This window comes from Trachypithecus francoisi, unplaced genomic scaffold, assembly GCF_009764315.1.
Source record: "Trachypithecus francoisi isolate TF-2019V2 unplaced genomic scaffold, Tfra_2.0 Lachesis_group7, whole genome shotgun sequence".
Classification (NCBI taxonomy): Eukaryota; Metazoa; Chordata; class Mammalia; order Primates; family Cercopithecidae; genus Trachypithecus; species Trachypithecus francoisi.
Window position 1 is genome coordinate 12,983,542 of NW_022681472.1, and position 10,353 is coordinate 12,993,894.

General features: G+C 38.4%; 1 long non-coding RNA gene across 1 annotated transcript; it reads left to right on the top strand.

The window, feature by feature from the left end:
• The first annotated feature begins 6,715 nt into the window (after positions 1–6,715).
• Positions 6,716–8,810, top strand: LOC117079483. Its single transcript, XR_004435472.1, has 2 exons — positions 6,716–6,916; positions 8,528–8,810. It is a non-coding gene; the product is annotated as an uncharacterized LOC117079483 (long non-coding RNA).
• Positions 8,811–10,353: the final 1,543 nt, after the last annotated feature.

Here is a 10,353-nt window from a genome sequence, read left to right on the forward strand (position 1 = left end):
AATTTCCTTCATAATAAATTCATGTTTGTTTTTATACGCATATTCCTCCAAAGAGCAAAAATCAAACTTCCTCATGCTCTTGACACCTGCTGAACTGTGCCATGCCTGCCCCTACTGACCATTTTGCCTTCTCTCACATCCTGTTAAGCTTGTGTTTTCTCCCATGGAGAAGCAGAGATCCAGGTAACAGATCTTCCAGTGTAGGAAGATTTTAAAGAGCCATGCTCATGTTTATCAAGAATTTTCATTTAAGAACAACAACAACAAAAAAGTTACAATAATGTAGAATGTTAACTGCAAAATTACCTGACCCCAATCAGTGTTTTCTAGACTCACATTATTATAAAAATATGATTAGTTTATAGCTCTATAAAAATAATTCATTATACTTACCCAGTTTTCTGAGAATGTTAGGAGTCTGCTCATAAGTTAGACAGAGATTCATCTACATAACTTGAATACTTAGAGATAATTATCTGTTAAAAGTTTAGCAAAGCAGAATAAAACCAGTTTCAAAACATAAAAGTAGAAATAGCTGAACTTCCCTAAGGCGTTATTAAGTATTGTTGGGGATAGATGTAAGTGTGAATCAATTTGAAAGCTTTTAATAATTAGACCAGATTGTGGGGTCATTTTTAACCAACTAGAGGTTTAAAAAGGCGTGAAATTTGTTTATATAAAATAAAAAGCATGCAATGCTTTTTCAAAAGAATCTACATGTTGATTCATCACCATAGTCATTATATATGTATATATATGTAAAACCTCTCCCTTGAGAAAGCAGCACATGAAACATAAATACAAACTTGTGAAATATTAAGAAAACTCTAGCTGCTGAGATATTATTTGCTATGGTAGCAATGAGAAACAAGTTATTTCTGAGGTAAAAATCTATGATACTATGAAATTGAATTGATTCCTTTCATAATACAGCATATTTTGAATCAGAGTGATGGTTGATGTACATGACAGGCCATTTTACACGAAAAACAGTATAGATAGGAGACATAATGAGAATGGTGTTAATGGAATAAGGGAAGAGACAGGAAAGTTAAAGTGTGAGCCCTCATGTAGGACAGAGCTTCTCAAACGTTGGCATGTAGTGAAATCAACAAATGGCTTGTTAGAACCCACATTGCCGGGCCTGTCCCTGCCCCCAGGCCACAAAGATTTTACTTCAGTGGGTTTACTGATGCAACTCCACAGTTCGAACTCTTAATAGGTTCCCAGGTGATGCTGATGCTATTGGTTTAGGGTTCACGCCTTGAGAAACATTGATGTAGGAGGGTTTGAAATATTTCAGCAAAATTGGTACCAGGTTACCATGAAGCTTGGTGAAACAGATTCCTCTGCTTCTGTGACTATAAACTGCTCATTTAGGTTTTTTCTAAATGAAAATATGTAATTCCCAATAAACTAGAACTATCTTCACATTGTTTCTTTTTCAAAAATGGTCTGATTCACATTGCTGTTTGCTATTTATTTTTACTCAAATATTTTACTTTCTACAGAACTCTGTCACTGCAAATAGTCTCAATTTGCCATTAACTAACATTCCATCTGAGATGCATCAGGGCTAGAAGAATGATTATTTCACAAGAAATGCCTTTGGGTCCAATTTTTATGTCACTTTATACACTTGTACAGCAAATCCCCTCCTCATTTGTCAATGGTCTGAGTGGAACACATGTCCAATCCAGAACTAATCCCAATTCTGGATTATTTTAGGGTAGCTCTATGCATTCATTGGCATAAACTTCCTTTCTCCTAAGTCAATCACTGTGGTAGGAAGAATAGAGTTACTGCTCTCTCTGAACCACATTACTGCTATGCAATAACATAGGCTTTGAAAGAATGTTGGTGTACTGTCTCATGCTGGGTTTCTCAGATGCTCGCCCAAGACAAAGATTTGTATGCACATGGTTTATTAATTATCTCAACAAGACAGGAAAGAGAAAGAAGCTAGCCTTGTATAACCACAGGCAACGATCCCAGGATTGCAGTGTCAGCATGAACCATGGGGGAAGCTCTGGAAGGAAAATGAGCTCTAAGGGAAATCCTGAACTGAAAATAAGGCAGCTGGGCTTTCCTGCTTCACTGTCATCCTTAAGCCTGAGGCTCAGGCTGCCCCCAAAGGATGGAGGCTGAGCTCAGTCCCATAGAAACAGTAAGATCTAAGGAGATGTGTGCAGGACAGCAGCAGTATTCACTACAGGGTGACAACCAGACTCTGCCACACCAAGATGAAGAGATTTTATTTTATCTAGTATGTCAGCACATCCAGCCAAACATGTGCAAAGAGGGAAAAATGGGACAGAGAGAATGGATAGTTCCTGAATTTGAAAAATGCTGGACTAAATAAAGTTAAAAGACATTCTGCAGGTCTTTTATGAGCCTTTACTATATTAATGGGTGTTGTGAGTCAAACCACAAAATGGTTTTTATGAGACTGTCTCTTGGGAGTATCTTCTGTGAGACCAACTTTGAAAAAGGCTGCTGTGAGCAAGGGGCTGTCAAAGCCTTGTGGAGCAGCATAATCAGATCAGGATTTATGGCATGAAGTAAAAAGGGATGGAGAGAAGGAGCACTAAGAGACAATAAGATCACTTTGCCTTCTGCAAAGGTACAAATGAAATATAATTAAATCCTGAAATAAGCAAGTGGTATAAAAAATGAAGGAGGAAATGAATTAGACTCTCTGGTAGTTAGAATTGTCATAACAATGAAGGCTGTGGGGCACTAAAGAAGTAGGAGATCCCAAGGTCAGTGGCTCAAGTGACTCCACAGCCAATGGGGCCCTTAATGATGATGGAGAATTAATGAGGAGGACAATTTGGGGAGGCAAGATTAAAGTTTGAAAACTACATGGAGAGGTGTGGTAAACAACTAAAGCTAGAGGTGTGGATTTTGGATTTACCAGCTTTGGGCTGTGACTTAGTCTGCTTGGGCTGCCATAACCAAACACCACAGACTAAGTGTCTTAAACAACATAAATTTATTTTCTTAAAATTCTGGAGGCTGGAAATCCAAGATCAAGGTATTAGCATCATCAGTTCCTGGTGAGACCTACCTTCTTGGCCTGCAAACAATCACTTGCTCACTTGTCCTCACATGACCGTTTTTGTGGAAAGAGATAGATTCTTCCTCTTCTTGTAAGGACACTAGTCCTATCACGTTAAGACCCTCGTCAATCACTTTTAACATGATTCATTATTCTTTCATTATCTCACTTAACATTAATTTCTTCACTATCTCCAAATACAGTCACATTGAGAGAATGGCTTCAAAATATGACCTTTTGGGAGATAGGAGAAACAATTCAGTTCTTAACTGAAAACAAATTCAGTGCTAGTTGGAGCGTAAAGAACCAGGAAGTTGACTAGACTGGGTATTAACTGGGAATGGAACTCAGAGGGCCTCCAACCTTTGTAAGATAAGGGGGATAAAGGAGAGCCAGACCTGTTAGCTCTCAGAGCTAGCAGACTTGAGAAAACCGTGTTCACTGCTCTGCACTTCTGTTGCTTCACCTGTAGAAAGGAGCTCGTGATTGTTTCTGTTTATGGAGTTTTTATGAAAATAATATATGAGTTAGGGCCCAGTTGGAAGACAGAACACATACTGTGTTTACAACCACAAAGTATAATATAAGGAATTATTAACAGAAGATTTGCTTATAGGGAGTTGTCTGTTGGGAATTAAAGGGAACACTAAGGAACTTAGGTGCCACAGATGGAAGGAGCAGGCATGATTCTCAGGGCTGACATGAAGCACCCAGGGAAGCTCTCCTCATGGCCATCATAGCTGAGCTCCAGATGGTGGAGAATGCATAGCCATGACTCACTGATGGCTCAGAAATCACTCAGGTGCCTCACAGTTGGGAATTACTGGAAGTCGCTCCTCTGGAGTGCTGGAGCGACTTTCCACAGAGGGATGCACAGGCCTCAGAACCTGCTAGGTGCTGGGAGATGCTGTTGGCCATTGGGCACTGCTATTCCAGGCTGGCACAGATCTCTGCATGGTTTGATTTAGGATGGCTCTGAGCTAGCTGTCTGGGAAAAAGGTTGGGGCTGGCATACAATGAGTACTCAGTAAATGTTAGCTATTTGCTCCTACTGTGATTCCTACTGGTACTCCTGCTACTGTTGCAGAGTGGTTAAGAACTAGACCTTTACAGCCTGGCAAACCTGGGCTCACATCCCTTATATGCCATTTATTAGCTGCAGGATAGTGGGCAAGTGACTTAATGACCTTAGGACTCAATTTCGCCATCTGTGAAATGGCATTAATAATAGTATTCATCTCCTGGGTTTGCTGAGAGCAGTAAATAGGAACATAAAGGTGAACTGCCTTATAAAGAAGCAAGCAAGTAGTAATGGATTTTCTTAAGTGGCTTTTAAAATGTTTTAAATAAATATTAGATCACTTTCTCTCCATGGAGTGTTCTTGACATTAAGTATAAAACTGAAAGAAGGAATATAGTGAAATAGTAACTAAATAAGTTATATGAATGAAAGCTAAGTGATTTTTAATATGGTGATTATTCCATCTTATCTGTGTGTTGAGTCTGAATTTACCAGATTAATTTTAACTGGATTCCTTGTTTATCGAGTGTAGACCACAGAGAGGAGTTCTCATTCCATTCAGAAGTTCTGAGACAGTAAATTCTCCAAGTGCCTGGTCAATAGCAAATGTATTGATCATTCTGCCCTTCCAAACTCTCACATCAATACTAGTACATAAGACTCTGCAGTTCCACGTAGAATTGAAATTACAAAATCATGCAGAATAAACTAACAGTCATCTTCTGCATGAGTCAGTTAAGACCTTCAATGAAAACATAGTGTCTTCTTTCTAGTCTCAGTGATTACATTTTTAATTACCACATATTTTCAGGCACAACATCGAATTTGAAGATTGATAGATTTGGTAAATTCTTCCTGACTGTTACGGCTGGGAATTAAATTCCAGTTAACATAATTGTGTTTGTTAGTGGTGGTCCATTATGGATATCTACTCCAACTGATAAACTCTCTAATCTCAGCTCCACTTGGCACAATGTGGACAAGTCCAAAAATAAGAAAAAATTGTCAAAAACAGTGAGTTTAAGTGAAACCTGTGACTAGTCACAAAGACCACAGCCTTTAAGAGAACAGTCAGAGACTTTCCACAGCAATGTTAAATTAGTCTAGCTCAATTACCATTCTCTAGCTTAGTGACAGAAATAATATATTTCAGAATCTCAAGATATTACTACCTCAGGACAACAGTTCCTTGAATTCCTTATTCACTGTGCTTTGATTTCATTTTGTGTAGTTAGCACTTATAAATAAGTGATTTCAATATGTGAGATTTCCATCTCACCTATCCAAATATCTGGGGAAAAATATTAAAAACAAGTCCCTAAGATTCTGTTAGTTTCATAATTGCTGTGGTCTCCTCTTTGATATTTCAAGCAGATGATTTGCAAACAAGTAGAAGTCTCCAGTTTGCTAAATAGTTATCCAAACAAGGTTTAAAGTCACTGGCAGGAACTCCATTGCAAAACAGTTTCTAAAAAAAGCCCAAATAGAATAAAATAGGACATTTTCACCATTATATATTGGTAGCATTAGGAAACATGGCAGAAAAATAATTTTTTAAAATTTTATTGTAAGAACAATGTTAATAATTTGGTATTAGATGTTGTGTTGTTCACTAAGAATCTAATATAAAATAAACTATATCAATTATAGATGTTTAGGTTATAAATGCATATATATTTATCATCCATAAATGATTCATGTATTACTAGAATATTCCAGCATCTGCCAAATTTACACACATTGTTTCACCTTCTTTAACAGTTTTACAAATAACATTTAGTTTTCCTATGTGCAATGTATACTGGTTTTCTTTTTTTTTTAAAAAAAGAAATTATTTCCACAGGCTTTTGGGGAAGAGGTGGTATTTGAATACATGAGTAAATGTTTTAGTGGTGATTACTGAGATTTTGGTGCACCCATCACCCGAGTAGTGTACACTGTACCCCGTGTGTAGTCTTTTAGCCCTCACCCGCCTCCCACCCTTTCCCCCAGTCTTGTATCATTCATATGCCTTTGCATCCTCATAGCTTAGCTCCCACTTATGAGTGAAAACATACGATATTTGGTTTCCCATTCCTGATTACTTTCACTTGCATTATATACTGTATCTCAGTAGTTTATAATCTATATAAATGGACTTTAAAATGTGCAACTTTATTGTACAGGTTGAGCAGCTCTCATTTGAAAATCTGAAATCCTAAATGATCCAAAATCCATAATATTTTCAGTGTGTACTTGATACTCAAAGTAAATGCTCAATGAAACAGGTCAGATTTTGGATTTTCAGATTAAGGATGTTTAACTGGTAAGTATAATGCAAATATTTCAAAATCTGAAAAAACATCTGAAATCTGAAACACTTCTGGTCCCAAGCATTTAGGGTAAGGGATATTCAGTCTGTATCCTATTTTGACATAAACTAATATGTTTTTCTGGCATTTTAAAGATAGCAACACATCTTTGACCATCCTTCCATTGAGGAACGGATCAGTTTTTCATCCCCTTGAATCTAGGCTGACCTGTGACTGTTTTGTTGAAGATATTACAGAGGAAATGATGCCATACCAGTTCAGGACTTACCCTTTAAAAGGATTGGCAGCTTTCAGCTCAGTCGCTTGGAGCCCTGAACTGTTTTAGAAGAAGGCTGACTATTCCTATGTGAGAGATCACATAGAAACTAAAAATACTTGGAAGAGGACAGGGGCTTAGTTGAGCCCAACCTTCCAGCCAGCTCCAGCAGGGTGGCAAGTATGAGAGTGAGGATATCTTGGAGCCTCAGCAACTTGTGCTATCCAATAGCCTTCGGCCACATATGACTACAGAGCACTCAAAATGTGAGTAGCTTAAATTGAGATGTGCTATAAGAGTAAAATAGATACTGGATTTCTTTTTTTTTTTTCTTTTTCTTTTTTTTTCTTTCTTTGAAATGGAGTTTTGCTCTTGTTGCCCAGGTTGGAGTGCAATGGCACCATCTCAGCTCACTACAACCTCTGCCTTCCAGGTTCAAGTGATTCTCCTGCCTCAACCTCCCAAGTAGCTGGGATTACAGGCATGTGCCACCACACCCGGCCAATTTTGTATTTTTAGTAGAGACGGGGTTTCTCTGTGTTGGTCAGGCTGGTCTTGAACTCCGGACCTCAAGTGATCCGCCCGCCTCGGTCTCCCAAAGTGCTGGGATTACAGGTGTGAGCCACCGTGCCCGGCCACATATTAGATTTCTAAAAATATGTTTTAAAATCTCATTAAGAATTTTATATTATGTTTAAATAATATTTTAGATATATTGTATTAAACAAAATAGGCTATTAAAATAATTCCACTTACAATTTTTATATTTGGCTATTAGAAAATTTAAAATTACTCTTTCTCTCTCTATATATATGTGTTTGCATCATTGGACAGCGCTTCTCTCAACCATCCCAAACAACAGCTAAAAACCCGATGATTACAGTTGATATTACTTGAGCCATTCAGCTGAGCTATTTCTGAATTCTTGACCCACATAACCTGTGAGATAAAATAAAACAGTATTGTTTTAAGCTATTAAGTTTTGGAGCAGTTTCTTACATAGAAATAGATAACTGAATGACATACATAAAAATACTAAGTAATTCATAGAAATTATGCTCAACCTCTTAGAATTCAGAAGAAAGAAATGTGCTTGGCCCAAGCAACATTTTCACAGCCATGGTTAATAAATTGTAACCTAATGCCTAACTTTTTCCTACCTATTTGTAGCAAGTATGGAGTCTTAAATTTATTGATTTAAAAATTTGTCTTTGATAAAAAACTCTTTTTTTAACTACTGAAGAGAACACATAGGAAAAGAAAGAAAGTGTAGAAAATTAAAACCAGTATTTTAATTGGTTCTGTTCATTTCATCAGGGAACAGAAACAGGAGATTCCAGTGCTTCATTATTGGTTACATTATTTGCATTAACCTTTGCAATAATCAATTGAAATGTCAAAAATAATCTTTATCCAGGAGTCTTTTTTTTTTTTTTTAATCTACCATATAATTGGAAGTAAAACACTCCTCGGCAAATGTTATCCAGGAGTCTTAAATCAGAAAAATGCAGATTAACTATTAGGAATACTATTTTCTCGTTAGGCAATACTGAGTAAACAACATAGCTTCTATGAATCCATTTTCTTATTCACATAAAATAAATGACAACATATTAATTACCTATTGAGTTATTGTGAGGATTAGAAGAGCTAATATATGTAAAGTACTCATCTCAGGGCCTGGCACAGGGTAAACGCTCTGACAGTGAGAGATTTAATAATAATGCATGGGGTAATTACATATGAAAGATTAAAATAGTAGAGTTGCCCTGTCTCAAAAAAATTACATACTTGGTTATGGCATAATTATTGTAACCCTAGTTGTTGTGCAAATGTTATAAACTTGGCTGCCTCTTACCTATCTCTTGATTACACAGCTGGAGCATCCTGCATGATTCTATAGCGCTCAACAGGTGTCTGCCAAGCAGACAGACTACAGACCCCTTGGGTCGCATGATGCTGAGCCTCCCCTTGGACACATGAAGATTAAGTTAGTCAAGCATGGAGATTCCTCCCTCTTCCTCACAAACCCCAGATGTTTGGCATCTTCCCAATATCCTAAGACCTCCTGGACTGGGAACAAAATGAGCGCAGTGAAAGAGGAAGCAGTTTTAGTGAAAGCACCGCAGGGAACAAACCAATAAAAAAGCAGGGAACTCAGCACAAGCCTGATTTATGTCACTGTGTTTTCCTACTCTCAGCCCCATTCCCCCAAACTCCCAGCAAACACACAAGCACACACGGGTACACACATGCACATACACAACACACACACACACATGCCTTCTGCCGGCAGCTCTTTCTCACTCTCACTGTTCTTTTCAAATGCTGGCATTTGAAAAACTCCCCTATTTTGTTTCACCCTCCTTTTCTGCCTCCCTAAAGAGCTTCTGAAGAGGAGTTTTGATGGCGTGTCTGAGTGCTAATAGATTCGGGAGTGTGAAGCTGTTGCTTGAATCTCATTCCCTGAGGGTGCTTTTCTCTTTTTAACAGTTAAGAAAGAACTGATCTAGCCTCTGTTTTAGTCTCTGTTTCTAAACAGAAAGAAAGAAAGCAAAAGGAAGGAAGGAAGGAAAGAAGGAAGGGAGGAAAGGAGGGAGGGAGGGAAGGAAGGAGGGAGGGAGGGAGGGGCATACTACGTAAAAGCAAAAACATTTTTAAGACGATCCCTTTTTCAACAGCTGGGGGCAATCCAGTGTATTCAGTTGTGTTAGTTCTGTGTCGGTCAGTAGGAAAAACCATGTAGAAGTGATGATTTAGTTTTCTTGGTGGGAACACAGGGGAACCTAGCTGAAAACAATGGTTGTGGGGTCTTGAATGGACAGGCAAGTCCGGTAGTCAGAAGCAGATTTTGATTAGAAACAGAGGAATTTCTTCCAGGAAAATACATTGTGTCTTCATGACAAACCAAAAATAAACCAAATGTTCTGAAAACTGCCCTTTAAAAAGAAAGAACAGATTGTTCAATTCAAACACCTTCCTGAAGCAAATTGTTGCAGGCTGCACAGCCGCCTTCAGTACCAGCTACCCCTGGATCCTCCCCAGGGCCGGTATGAGGGGTGCATGAGAGACATGTGCATGTGGAGGACTCCACCGTGATGCCTGGCTCCTATTGCACTGTCCCAGAGCGGTGTGATGGCAGCTGGGGTTAGTGTTATCTGTCCCGAGAGGGCATTCAATTCAGTTGGCAGCGAACACTCACACACATGGGGAAGCTGAGCCATCAGCGCAAGAGTTAATGCCCGTTTGCAATAATACTAAGGATGTCGCATTCATATACACTCAATGAGCAATAAAGGAATCATAGCAATATGCTCTCACAGGAGATAATGGAGCCACAGGAGATAAAGGAGGATGTCCTGGAAGAGGGGGAACTTTTTTTAAGCCAAGGGAGAAAACCACTGAAAAGTAAATCTTTGCATGCAGCTGTGCAGATCTAAAATCTGTGCTTTTAAAAAGTATACTCTGTGGAGCAGCAGTCCACATCAAAAGGTCACAGTTTAAAAGTTTTGTATTGTGCTTGGGTTATCCCTTAAGACGTTATTTATAGCATCCCAAAAGAACAAGAGTACACTGTAATTTACTATTTTTGGAGCATTTTTTTGTTGTTAGGCATTTGAAGGATGAGATGCACAGTGCCTAAGAGTGTGTCACAGTAGCAGTTTCCACTTTGTGCAGAATTAATACTCAATTACTTATCTGC